The following is a 14,964-nucleotide window of genomic DNA, read 5'->3' as shown; positions in this document are numbered from 1 at the left end:
ATGGCCTGACATTCTTACACTGAGGAAATCTTACTCCCCACTTTGAGCTGGGATGTGGGAGCTGGGAGGACATTTACTGAGTATTAACTCTGTGCCAGGAATTATTCCTACATCATCTCGTTTAGTCTCCGGAAAACCCTACGTAACAGGTGAGAAGACCTCAGTGACAAGCTCAAAGATGCATAGCTAAAGAGCTGAAATGTAAAAGCAGGTCTGCCAGACTCAAAAACCCATGCTCTATAAACTACATCATAGAAATTGTAAAATAATTTTACCTTGAATCCAAGAGTGAATAATTTGTCATCGTTAGCTTGCCCTTTGGCATTCATAAACAATTTCTACTGTCCCAGTTTTTGTTCCATTCATATAGGACTAACATGTGGAAGTATTGAGCAATAGAAGGCTTTGTTTTCATGTATAAATTTTACAATATTTTCAAATATAATAAAGCCAAAATTGTTAATTTCACTTCATGTAGAGATTCTTTCAAATATAAGATGCTATGAAACAGTGTCATACCAAAAAGCAAACACACTGATTTCTATAATCAAAACATTGAGGAACACAGGAAACTCTAGATAACTCAGAGGAAAAAGGGAGTACAAAACTGGGTTGACACAATGCTTCATTTAAGAATGGGAACATTGTTCATTTGGGTACTTTATAACTTTAAGTATAATGAGGTTTCTTTAAAAAATTGTAACAATTTTGGTATAATTGTATAATAACTTGGTATGTGGTATTTTTATTTCTATTTATTTATTTTGAGATAGAGTCTCACTCTGTTGCCCAGGCTGGAGTGCAGTGGTGTGATCTTGGTTCACAGCAACCTCTTGCCTTCTGAGTTCAAGCAATTCTCCTGCCTCCCAAGTGGCCACTATGCCCAGCTAATTTTTGTATTTTTAGTACAGACAGTGTTTCTACTAAATGTCGCCCAGGCTAGTCTCGAACTCCTGGCCTCAAGCAATCTGCTGGCCTTGGCCTCCCAAAGTGCTGGAATTACATGCATGAGCCTATCACACTCAGCTGTACGTGTTATTTTTAAAACATATCCAAAATGATTTGGATCATTTTAAAAATGATCCAAAGTAATTATTTATAATATTAATAGTGTAATTTGGTCCATTAAATTATAACTAGAAAAAATAAATAAAATTCTTCCAAATTGATACGTTGATGTAAAAATAAGGGTCTCTCCTTTAAGTCTCTCCACAAACTTTAGTTGAGAGTGAAAGACTTTGGACCAATGATTCTTAACTAAAGCAATTTCTTGACAGAAGCAAAAGTGTGAAATGAGAAGATACAGTAAATTTAACATCAAAACTAGAACTGTAAGTTTTATCATTTAATTGTATTGAAATACATACAAACCACTAGATATGTGGAATTTCAGAGGCATTTAAAGAGTCATTCTAAAAGTATATGAAATTATTTCATGAAAGGGTTGATCAAAATAAGAAGAGAATCCTCATAAATAAAAATATTTTATAATATCTCAATTATAAAAGTAATTTCATAGTAACTTTTCTTTTCTGCATATTGTGAAACACAATAGACCTGAGACAGCCTGTCAGTTTGCTTTATGGAATTTGACTTTTTGCAGCCTCACAGACCACGATGAACTGGTCTTACCAGTTTTGCCATCTTATCTTTTTTTTTAAACAGCAATTAAACACTGCCATAATATCATAGAAATCATGAAATAATGTTCCAGACCACACACAAGTGGATGAGTTATGAAAGACTGAAGGATTATATTACTTTTAAAATATTTTGCTTAGATAGAATAATGGCAATAAATATTAGCACCCTTTGTTTTATACTTTTACCAAATATTGAGCAGTTTCAAAGGAACACTTACTAAATACATGCAATACATAAGGAATCATAATACAATAAACAACTATGTACCTACTACTTACTTAAAGAAAAATAATATTTTTGTATCTATCATGGAACCCTCTCAGATCCTGTCCCCTCCTGATTTTGAATTTTGTGTTCAATCAGTTTCTTGTTTTTCTTTAGAGGTTTACTGCATATGCCTAAACAAAATACTGGTTAATTTCATGCTTTTTACAGCTTTGTATATTAATGAAGTGTATGGATATTATTTTGCTACTTGATTTTTTTGCCCAAAATTGGGTACATGAGATTCGTACATGTTGTTGCATGTAGCCGTAATTAACTTTCACACCGTATTATGTTAATCCATTCTGCTCTTGATGAACATTTGAAAAATCTCCAGGTGCATGTGTATGTGTGAGAGAGATTACAAATAGTGCTGCTAAGAACGTTTTTATACTCTCCTTCTGGTTAAAGAGCATGTGAAAGAGCTTCTCTTGGAAAAATAACTAACAGTGAAATTGCTGGGTAGCAGCAAATTTACCAGATAATGCCAATTATTTTCCAAAGTGCTTATATAACACACCCTTATGGTTTTAATGGCATGCTTTTTTACTAATTTATCTCTCTCTCACACACACACAGGCACACACACATACACGATATATAGATATATCCTTTTAATATACATAACTCCTTTTCTGAAAATGACTTTATATACTAAAAATCTAAATAATAGTGTTAGTGCTGGCTTTTCAGAAAACCTAGAATTGTGAAAGATGTGGTTGATTGGGAATTTTTGTCATTTGTTGCCAGGAAACAAAATATTAAGGAAAAAAACGGAAAAAATGTTTTAGTTGTATCTTTTTTTTTTTTTTTTTTTTTTTTTTTTGTAGCCCAGGCTGGAGTGCAGTGGCGTGATCTCGGCTCACTGCAAGCTCCGCCTCCCGGGTTCATGCCATTCTCCTGCCTCAGCCTCCCGAGTAGCTGGGACTACAGGCACCCGCCACCATGCCCGGCTAATTTTTTTGTATTTTTAGTACAGACGGGGTTTCACCATGTTAGCCAGGATGGTCTCAATCTCCTGACCTCGTGATCCACCCGTCTTGGCCTCCCAAAGTGCTGGGATTACAGGCGTGAGCCACCGCGCCCGGCCAGTTTTATCTTAACAGATGGAAAAACAAATGTATTTATCTTTCATATGCCTTCTATTACACTTCTGATGTCTTCATTTATAGGGCTAAAATGTGCATTCACTTTATTTTCAATCTTGGTCTTCGGTCTTTTAAAGAAGCCCAAGGGCTGACTGGTGACATTCAAAATAATGTGTTATGCAAGAAACCAATTTTAGGGATGAACGATATTTCTTCAGCTATAACTCCTAAAAATCATCAGAATTGGAACACTGGAAAAGAATTTAAGATATTTTTGTCTACTCTGTAACTCTTTTTGTACATTTTTTCTCTTATAACAATCATCTACTTTAAGTTGAAGAGGATCCATTAACTATCCAACTAAGCATATTTCAAATGCTGTAAAAGTTCAGACTTGACTTAACTAAAATCCTCTAGATACAATACTACCAGAAGCACATGCTTCTCACTTATATCTAATAAAGTTTCTTTAATCAGTGAAGGCCTATAAGAATGTGATGTCCCTTAAAAGAAATGCATTGCAAAATTCCAAAAAATTATTTCTTTTATACTCTCTTTGTGTAAATATCCTACTTTTCAAAATTTACCAACGTTATAAGAACTCCAAATTACTTAAATTAGAATCAAGCAAATGGTAATATTATTTTAAAATTTTTCTAGAGTGGTACCCTCCCAGCTCTTGCACTCTGCTGTTTTTAATGTGTGGGCCCCTGATGGTCTTCCATGAGAACCAGAAATCTGTAAGACTCTATCTTGCATTTAAGATAAAGTGGTTTAGGTACTTCATTATGTGTTCATTTTAGTGGTGCAGTGCACTCACTAATATGCTTTCTCAATACTAAATAAGTAACCTAGTGTATGTATGAGCAATCATTGATATTAACCTAATGAGAAATTATTGGGCAGTAAGTACTATGATAAGAAACATATCATAGGTTTATACTGCAAATTAAATCGAGAATTGCAAAAATTTTCTGAGTTTTCTAAGCAAAATATATTGGGCCCTAAATTATTTGGCTATTGTTATTGCTTTGTTGATGGAGAAATACTCAGCACAGAGATGCTTTTCTAATCTACAATCCAATATCACAAAGCAAGCATCCACCATTAAAAAAATCAAAAATCATACCTCAAATAATAATAAAAATAGCAATGGAATATTAATGATTGCTTATTATATGTACCAATAATTTTACATACTCTAATTTGTACAAAAGCTTTTTCAGGTAGGTAATATTACTATCATGTTGCAGATGAGGAGATTGAGTTTTAGAAGATTTGTGTGAATTACCCAAGGCAACAAAGCTAGTGAGCAGCAGAGTGAGGATTCAGCTCATGCCAGCTGATGTAGAAGCTATGTGCTTACTATACTATGCAACTCTAATAAGATATGTCTTTCATTAGTACCTTTCTTCTCATATGTATGAACTCTGATGGTCCAAACATATATAAGCACCCAGTACATACACTCATGCCTGAATGAAATGCCTGCTGTATACACTATGCCATGGGAAGTAAAGTAAGGACTCATTCACCCTTTCCTCAAGGAGCTTACAATGTAGATGGAGGGGATAAGACATTAACAAAGATACTTATAATCACAAGCAAAATATTTCAATAGCCATAAGAAACATATTCTGGCAAGAAAGAAATCCTGTTGGCTAAGTGGGACAAAGAGTCTTTATAATGAAGGTAAGGTGAATCTTTTGGGGAAGAGTGAAGTGGAAAATCAGGAATTTGCACAAAGCATGCTTTACAGCCAAAAAGCTTAAGGTATGTTGTAGGCATGACTTGTTTTATTCTGGCTGGGCTGGGACAGGGCATGTATAAAAAGTGCCTAGAGACTGGGCACTCTTTATACTCTTTGATGAATTTGTACCAAATTATTAAACAATGGGGAACCATTGAAGTTTTGAAGTAAGGAATGACATCATTCATTCAAAAACTATTTGTGGGGTGTCAGTATGTGCCTGGCACTGTGATAGATGATGGGAATATTGAGGTGAACAAGACCAGTCCATTTCCTGCCCTCATAGATCCTACAAGTTGATGGGGAGAAAGAGGCTAATTTTCACTATGACTAACAATGTGATGGCCCTGCATGAAACAGAAGCAAAGCCTCTGAGTAGAAAAGACTTTGATGGTTTGGTTTACATTTCCTCTATTACCTTTTTTTAAAGTAAATATTTTATTTTAGAATAATTTTAGATTCTATTACTATTAAATCATTTATTAATATCATTTAAAGGTAATTTAGAAAATTCATTTCAATTACTATTAAGGTTGCTATTTGATCATTTAATGCATATCCTTCTATGTCATAACTCTGTGGGACAAATTTCAGAAAGACTAACACATTTAAATGTCAGTTAGTTGCACAGTCTAAACTGCTACTGTAACTAGATAGATAAACATGTTAAAGAAATGTCTTTGGTACATCTGTACTTGGCTCTGATCCCTCTGAGCATAGCAAGGCACAAAGTGTTGTGTTGGAAAACTTTGTAATGACCAAAGAAGTATTACAAATACAGGAAGGCCAATTTTAAAAGAAGTCAACAAGAAAGGTATACAAACTGCCCAACTATAATCAAACACTTGCATGAAAAAAAAATTGTAGGTAAGACCTGCTTGTATTAAAGGTTTTTCACAGAAACATAAAACTCAGAGATTTATGAAACTAAAAACGTATGGAAGATCACTGAATTAATCCTGAGGTAAATAATGTCCCAGTAGATATTAGCAGTAAGGTAAGCATTCCAAAACAATCAAATTAGCAGGGGGACATAAACTGATATGAGGGTAAGGGGATGACTAGTTAGAAATTAGAAATCAGACTACAGCCTAATTAAAAAAAAATTTAAATATAATATATTGATGCTTCGTTTCCTTTAAGCATTGCAACACATGATATTGACAAATGTGGCGACAGCTGGTAAAAACTGTATGTGTTAATTGCCAACAGCACATAACTAATATTTACTATAAAAATTGTCCCTAAAATAACTTTCTTTCATCATCAGATAGCCATATCCATCCAGCATTCCCTGTTTATGTTTTGAAATGTATGTATTACATTTTTTCTTCTCCTTTTAGGATTAAAATATAAAGTTTCATGTTCCCTAATATATCTACTTTAAGAATATTCTAAATATTGAAAATCAAAATTTTTTAAATAAAATATCACTCTTACCATTTCTTAGCAGGGTGAAGACTATATTTGCTCACATAAATTGTGTCCTTATAATAGAAAAAGCTTCTCAGGGCTGGTGCCGTGGCTTATTCCTGTAATCCCAGCACTTTGGGAGGCGGAGGCAAGCAGATCACTTGAGGTCAGGAGTTCTAGACCAGCCTGGCCTACATGGTGAAACCCCATCTCCACTAAAAATACAAAAATTAGACAGGCATGGTGGTGCATGCCTGTAATCTCAGCTACCTGGGAGGCTGAGGGAGGAGAATTGCTTGAACCTGGGAGGCAGAGGCTGCAGTGAACCAAGATGGGACCACTGCACTCCAAACTGGGTGACACAATGAGACTCTATCTCAAAAACAAATAACAACAACAAAAGAAAAAGCATCTCAGAAAAACGTTCCCGTTTTTCATTGTTTCCATGCAAATGATATTTCACCCTATTGTTTACTTGTCCTGAAATTTCACAGCAGCAGAAATTCTGCTATACATTATCCTTTTATCTGGTATTTATTGAAAATGTATTTGGCTATGATTTGAAATATATAACATAGTGTCAGGTTTATTTTCTCACGTAACAAGTCAAGAAGTAGGTGGTTGCTGCCTTTCTTTCAGTTATTCAACACTATAATCAATCACTGTCTTGTCTTTTTATACTTCTGTTCACTATCTTCAACGTGTTGGGTTTCCTTCCCGGTGGGTGTCATATCAGGGTCACAAAATGGCTGCTATTGCCCAGTAATACTTGAATGCTCGAGCGACGGCAGGATGGAGGGAGGGGCTGCTAGCTGTATCTGTCTCCTTTTGTCAGAAAAGCAAAAGCTTTCCAGGAAGCTCTCTTAGCAACTCCTCCTGACATCTCAAGGCCACAAATTTCAAAGAGTGGAAAAGCAGAAAACAAGATTCTCATTTTTGGCACCATTGTGAGACATTGCCTAGGAAAAGGCATATTGACAATTCAAACAAAATCTTAAATTCTAGTAGCAAAGGACACAGAGGAATGAATATTTGGTAGGGGACAGAAAGGATCTGCCTAAATGCCCTAGTTCATTTGAATGTAAAATTCTTAAAGGCTGGGATTGTGCCTGTTCTCTTCTTTGTGTATAGGACTCAGATCATAAGAAAAATCTTTGACACTACAAATTCTATACACTAAGGCAGTATCCCCAAATTTCACTCAATTTTTCTAATATGGGGATGCTACTGAACACAAAACTAGAAAGAGATTATAAATATACATATTCTTGGTCAGTTTAGGCTACTATAGCAAAATATGATGCACTAGGTGGTTTAAATGATCTCCTCTTAGTGCCTTTGCTGTGTTCTTGCATGGCGTAGAAACAGTTCTCCTGCCTCTCTTCCCTTCTTATAAGGACACTAATTCCATCATGGGGACTTCGCCCTCATGTCCTGATCTAAACCTGAGCACCCCCCAAAGGTTCCACATTCAAATACCATCACACTAGAGGTTAGGGCTTCAACATATAAATTTTGGGGAAGATAAGCGTTTAGACCATTATTTGTTTATATGTTAAAAATAATATAGAATATTCCCAGAAGTCAATTTTTGCTCCATGTATTAGAATACTTATTAAACCTTCCTATGCCCAGCAAAATTGTAGACATTGAAAAAATACCAACAGAAAATGGTCCCAGCTTTTAATGCATCTAAGCTGAAATAAGAAGTGGTGAACACAGATCCAAATTGAACTAAAATGTTACGTAATCTATAATAGCAACCTTTTATCTGGTGCCTATTATGTAATAATGGTATAACGTACTTTATCTAATCTTCACAACAACACTGCTAGGTAGTTATTAGCCTCATCTTAAGTGTTAGAAAACTAAGAACACTGAGAGGCTAAGAAATTCATTCAAGGCCACCCAGGGCATAAGCAGTGGAGCTGAAGTTTGGACAAGATCTCTTTTTCTTCCCAAGCCATGCTTGCACATAATGCACATACCACTAGATGCTGATTAATTCATTTTATGAATAAAATCTTCCCTCTTATAATTCTGCTTTGTTTTTATGCTTTTTCATTCCTAGCTTTCTCACTGGTGACTTATGTGGATGAATCAATGGGAACAAGGTCAGATCATTGACAGATGAGAAAATAATGAGACATCAGATTATTAAGAGAGATGAAGTTAAGAGTGAGAGGTGAATGAAAGGGAAGAAGGGGTGAAAGCTCAGGATTATGAAGGGAATAAACAGGAAAGAGGAGAGAGAAGAAGAGAATGAATACTATCCAGATATTTCTCTGGGCACTGTGGATCTGATGGAATGGTGGTATCCCACCCTGTGACCCTGTCTTCTCTGATCTCTGGCCAAGTGTGTGGCTTGGCACTGCACAACTAACAGTTAGCAGCGTTCTGGGGAGAGGCTCATGGTAGTGACCAAATTGCACTTTCCCTAGCTATTCTTGTGTTCTAATCCTCCCCTGAAGGTCTTTTATGGTTAATCTCAAACCATATAAATATTTAGCTCTCCTTTTAGTTACATTGCAGAAGCCTGTTCTCAAACAAATATATGTTTCAGTAACCACAAATTCATACTAATCTACCCTAATGTCACTGTGTTCCTCTTCTTCAAGTGAGTTGAAAGCATGGATCCACACAATTTGTCTTGTTCAGTTTGTACCTACTTTTATCTTCCATCAACACAGCATAAGCATAGACTCTCAGGTATGGAAAAGAGATTAAGATCCAACTACTCAGCCAAAATTTCAACCCACCTCTCCCCAGGACATTTTTTTGTTTTTGTTTTTGTTTTTCTTTAACATCCTCCAAACTGGTAGTATAGCTATATCGAGTACTTCCAGTCCGTGGAAACTAACAATTCCTCAAGTAGTCCTTTCCATGCTTAGACAACTTCGACTTTACAGCGTGCTTTCTTATTTCACCAGTCAGGATAGCTAAGCTGTTCTGCAGTAACAAACAGCCCTAAAGTGCCAGTTCTAATACAACAGAGGCTTTCTTTTTCTTTTTTTTTTTTTTTGCTAACATTATGTGCCTATCAAATCAGCTTGGCTCCAGTATATATTGATATCCATCTGGGATCCTGGCTGAGGGAGAAGCCCCTCCCTGGGACATTTCTGATCTCATGGCAGAGGAAAAGAGGTCCTGGAGGATTGTATACTGGCCATTAGTGCTTCCATATATCATTAGCCAACATGCATCACATGAATCATCCCACAGAGAAGGACAGGGCCAGGAGCAAGACAACCCAGAGAACAGCAATAAATATCTGGAATAACAGTGCAATGTACCACATAGTTACTGAGTCAAATCCTTTTCCAAGTCATATCTCTCCTTCCCCATTGTCTTTTCTCTTTACCAGCTCTACAAATGTTAGGAATCCTTAGCCATGTTTTCTTCGAGCTGTCTTTCTTCTAGTCTAATTGGCTCCAATTCCTCCACTGACCTGTTCCCTGTATCTAGTGGTCTTATCTGACATTTTCTTCTGAGCCTTTTCAGCTGTCTCGAGTCAACTGGTGAGAGAATTGTTGGTCTGTTTTCCAGAGGAAGTGGTCGCTTGACATACTTTCCTTTAGGATGATGGGTTTGGCAATGTGGCTGAGCCTTCTAGACAAAAAAAGCTTTCCTTAAACAATATCTCAACTAATCAGTCTCCAAATATTTTGTAGCTTAAATCTTTAGGCTTTTCACAAATGCCCAGGCACTTTGCCTGTTGTATATTAGAATGTAGAGATGTTTGAGCACTTCCAGAGGGCAAATGTCACATCCCTGACTATACTTTAGGTAACTTAGCAATATATATACATAGCTGTATGGACAAAACTCCTCAAGCCTACTATTTTTTCAGAGGACTGGCTCAGAATGTGGACTTTGGAAATAACCAGTCTTGGATCAAACCCTGATTCCACTCAGTACTACCTATACGACTTTTGACAAGTTAATTAATCCTGAGCTCTTATTTCCTCATCTAATGAGATACAGATAATAAGATTTATCTTTCTCATGTGGTTGTTGAGAGGATTAAATGACAACAGTGGGGCTCAATCAATGTCTTCTTTTGTTACCATACTGGGGTCCTAGCACTCAGAGCTATTTCTGGTCTTACTCAAGGACCAGGTCCTCTAGCATCCCTGGGTTTACCATGGTTATGCATTGCTCCCTCCTCTCTCCCAGGTGTCCTTCTCTCCTTCTGAAATGTTTCATCCTCGAGTCAGCATCATCCGAGCTTGACCAGTATCTCTCAAGGTGTTGTCCAAGAACAGGCTGCACTGGAATCACCTGGAGGCCCACGTGGCTCCATTTCAGACTAACTCACAGAGTTAGAAGATGAAACTAGTAAATCTGTATTTTAACAAGCTTCCCCCAGCTAGGGCTGCCAGATAAATTATGGGACATCCAGTTAAATTTGAATTTCAGATAAACAATGAATAATTTTTAGTATAAGTATGTCTGTCCCATGCAATATTTGGAACATACTTACACTAAAAAATTATTTATTATTTATCTGAAATTCAAAATAAGTGGAGTATCCTGTACTTTTAATTGCTAAATCTGGCAAACAAATCCCAGGGATTCCAAAGCTTACTAAATTTGAAGACCACTGGTTTAAGATATTTGGCAAAAATCTCAAATTCAACTTCATGAGCTTCCAAGGAGGGAGGGAGGGAGGGAAAGAACAAAGGAAGGAAGGAAGGAAGGGAAGGAGGGGAAGGGAGGGGAGGGGAGGGGAGGGGAGGGAAGGGAAGGGAAGGGAAGGGAAGGGAAGGGAAGGGAAGGGAAGGGAAGGGAAGGGAAGGGAAGGGAAGGGAAGGGAAGGGAAGGGAGAGGGAGGAAGGAGAGGAGAGGAAAGAAAGAAAGGAAGAAAGAGAGAAAGAGAGGAAAGAAAAGCAAAGCAAGCGAAGCCCATAGATGGAACCTAGATGGCCCATGCATCCACAAAACAAATATGCAGAAGACCAAGTAGGTTAGCATTTGTTTCAGCAGCCACAGTGGCAAACATAGACAATCCAGCAGCCAGAGAAAAATCCACTTCCTTGTTTCTCTAGTTTGGAATTGGGCTTTAGGTGTCTCTGTCTCCTTCTGCTGCTTTTTCCTTTTTTTTTTTTTTTTTTTTTTAATCTAAACATCTCCATGCCATGCTAGCCAACACCTACTCATCCTCACTTGGTATTTCCTCTTTTGCTTTTCGGCTTTCCTATAAAGCACCTTGGGCCCATCCTCCTCTGTCTGCCCCAACTTCCTAAACATCAGAATACCTAATCACACAGTCATATAGCCATCTTTCTCCCTCTAATATTAAGCGTGAACTCCATCAATTTTAGTTCTCTGATGGGATTTTCCTAATTCTCAAACCATTCTGTCTTATGTGTACTAGAGTAATGCACTGTGTTTGTTTGGTTCATGTACATTTACAGAGGCCTTAAAAGAGACATTAGCTGACCTTTCACAATAACCCCATAATCGAGGCAGATGAAAAACTGAGCCCTTTTATTCCTAGACCAAGATGCTTTTTACTCAGCCATTGTCTCATCTCAGGTTATTATACTCACATCGTTCATTTGTCATTTTAGAATAGTGATTAAAGTACAGCTGTGTGCCTTGGTTAGTTTTATTTTTTTCTTAACCAATCTAAGCTTCTATTCCCTCATTTGTAAACTTAGGTTAACAATAGTGCCTACATCATGAGCACTGGGTTTAGTCAGATGATCAAAGTCTTAGCACTGTGACTGCAAATTGTAAGCACTCAAAATATTAGCCTTTATTAAAACTATTTTGTGGGCCAATTCTTTTCCAGGCCCAGCCTTCCTCTTGTTGTCTTTCAGCAAATAGAGACATAAAATGGAAAACTTAGACTAAAACCAGCAAAACGAGAAGTATCAATGGCTGCACAAGGAAGTAATGCAGACCTAGGCTAAATTTTCTCTTGGTAAACACTTCCTTTTTCATACCCCTCTCCCTTGAACTTTTTCACCTCCACTCCTACAATTTTATGTTATGCAGAGTCAAAAATACAATCATCCTAAACTAGGCTCAGCAGTGTGGACACAAACTGATTGAAATACGATGTTCTTTAATTAGAAGCAGGAACTAGAGTGTGGTACTAAGAATAATGGTAATACAATTATTTGCATCTTGTCTAACTTCCTCATTTACACTGGCGTTCTTCATTTCTATCTGATTCCCTGATAAATATGGTATCTCAAAGCCAAATGTTTGGGACTCCAATATTATCATTGTGTTCACCTTCTCTACCTATTAGGGCCTTTATATGATAATAAGTGTAATATGATATCCCCAATGAATGAGATAGAGTGGCCCATACATGAGCGACCTCAAAGCAGTTTTTCTGTATTGCAGATGCAGTGTAAAATTAGGAATAGTAGGAAGATTACGACTGCTTTCTTCAGAAAATACTCAGGGCAATATTGTTGTGGATAATGGGAAATAACTGGTGGTTTTTGAACAAGAAAAGTGAATGTCTGTTATAGTATTGAATAGAATAGAATAGTATTCTAGAAATAGACAATCTATGTAGACCAGTAAGTCTGAAGTCAGGGTCACTGTACAGCAACAGAGGACATAATCTGAGAGGCTACCTTTTCATGACTGTGGCAGCACTTACATCACCATTGCTTTTCATCTTAGAGGCAGCACAAAACTATGCAAAAGAAAATTCAAGAACGTATTTAGGACACAGCAGGGAAGTCTCCTATAAACATTTTTTTGGGGAAGAAAATAGATATATGATGCTTTTTAAAAAAGTTATCAGTGGAAAAAATTGGAATTTCACAGGACTTTGTTATATTTTTTTTTGGCTTAGAGTTTGTTTTGTTTGGTTTCTTTGTTTAACTATATTTTTGGAAGGGTAGAAGGTGGATGGACATTGTAATCTTCTTTACTATTTAGAAACTCTAAATGTCTTAATCTGATTCAGTCCAAGACTGCATAGGAATTACTTTACTTTTGCCATTGAGACAGGTATCATAATCCCTTTACTGCTCTATCCAGAGAATGTTGGGTTTTTCCCCCCTTTAAGACAAGGAATCTGTCAGTATGGTCACTCCCTTATGACTAACAGGTTAGATTATGCTTAAGTATTCTACATGGTCCCTCCCATAAAAACTGCCTCGGAAACCTCCAGTGCCTCAAATACTCTTGTCCTTGAATGGTACAAGGAAGTAGAGGATTCCTGGGGCATATATGATACTTAATCTCTCTCTCTGCCTACTGACATTCTAACATTTTGGTGAGCTCCATTTTATTTGCTATGGAATTTGACAAACAGTTCAATCCCACAAACACTGAGTGAGCAAGTACCATATGCAAGCAATTCATTCAATGAATATTTTCAACTCCTACTATGTATCATGCATAAGATTCACCTTAATGAAGGAGAAGAAGGAGGAGGAGAAGGAAGGAAGGAGGACAAGGAGGAAGTTGGGAGGAATCCGTGTTCTCAGGAGCTTCAAATCCTCTGGCTAGAAGATATGTAAACATAAGGGCAATAGAAATCTTATGCTGCCTCTGTGGACTGAGAGTGAGAGGGGATAGATCCTTGAAGAAATAACAGTGTGCTTGGGGGAAACAGATGCTGGGCAGGCAAAAACTTCTGCTGAAAAATACAAACCGCGACTTGAGGCATGCCTAAGGGAGAAGTAGAACTTTGATTCCAGTGGAAGCATAGGCGGTAGAAAATGTATGGATTTGAGAGTTAAAAATAATTTTGAACCCATCTTCACCAATGAGCTGTGGTGACTGTGAATAAGTTATTTTGCTTCTCTAAGCCTCCACTCTAAAATAGGAATTGTGATGTTTAGCCCAAAGCGTTGAGGTATACATCTCCTCAGGCCTCGAGGCAGTCTTGTATAATGACTTAGAGCATGGACTCTGAAGCCAAACTGCCTCAGTTTGAAGTCTGGTGCTAACATTTAGCTATTAAACTTGGGCAAATTATTGAATTTATCATTACCTCACTTTCCACATCTGAAAATAGAAATGATAATAGCAAACTGACCTCTCAGTAATTGTAAATTAAACAGATAGGTCAATGATATAAAGTACTTTAATAAGTGACTACACATGGTAAACCCTATAACCATTTGCTATTATTACCAAGTGTTTAGTGATACAATATAAGCCATTAAATTACCATATTACCTGGATAGTAGATGCTATTTTTTTATTATAGTGCACTGTGCTAAACATTGTAAGAAATATAAATGTTCCTTGTATTTTTAGGGAAGACATGAAAGAAATTATAGCCTTGTCATAAGTGACATTCACAAGTAATCATAATAAAGATGGTATGTAATAAATATTGCAAGAAAGATCAGATATGTCCAATTGATAGTTCAGAAGAATAAGGGATCAGGAAGAAAAAAAAACTATAATAGAGACATGGCCTCCTCATCATGGCCTGGGCATGATAGCAGGACCCCATCTCTTCAAAAAATGAAGAGATATCCCCTAGGAGCATGCGATCCTAGAGGAAGACATGGGTGTACCTTCCAGATTGGAAGGAGTGGTAATGATCATTGAGTCAGCAATGCAAGATTAGGTAGACTATTGCTGGGTGGATTAGTGCAGGGAAGGCATTCCTGATGAAACCAACAATGGTTGCAAAGGCATAGAAGCATGAAAGGGCAAAAAGTGTGTGTGTGTGTGTGTGTGTGTGTGTGTGTGTGTGTGTGTGTGCGCTTTACAGAAAAAGCAAAGCAGTCAAGAGAGATGGAAGATGTGTACTTGGGGACATCACATGAGCAATGGAGACACAAAGATGAATAAGACCTGAAGGAAACATTT

This window comes from Hylobates moloch, unplaced genomic scaffold, assembly GCF_009828535.3.
Source record: "Hylobates moloch isolate HMO894 unplaced genomic scaffold, HMol_V3 SCAFFOLD_1, whole genome shotgun sequence".
NCBI lineage: Eukaryota > Metazoa > Chordata > Mammalia > Primates > Hylobatidae > Hylobates > Hylobates moloch.
This window is presented reverse-complemented; position numbering follows the sequence as displayed.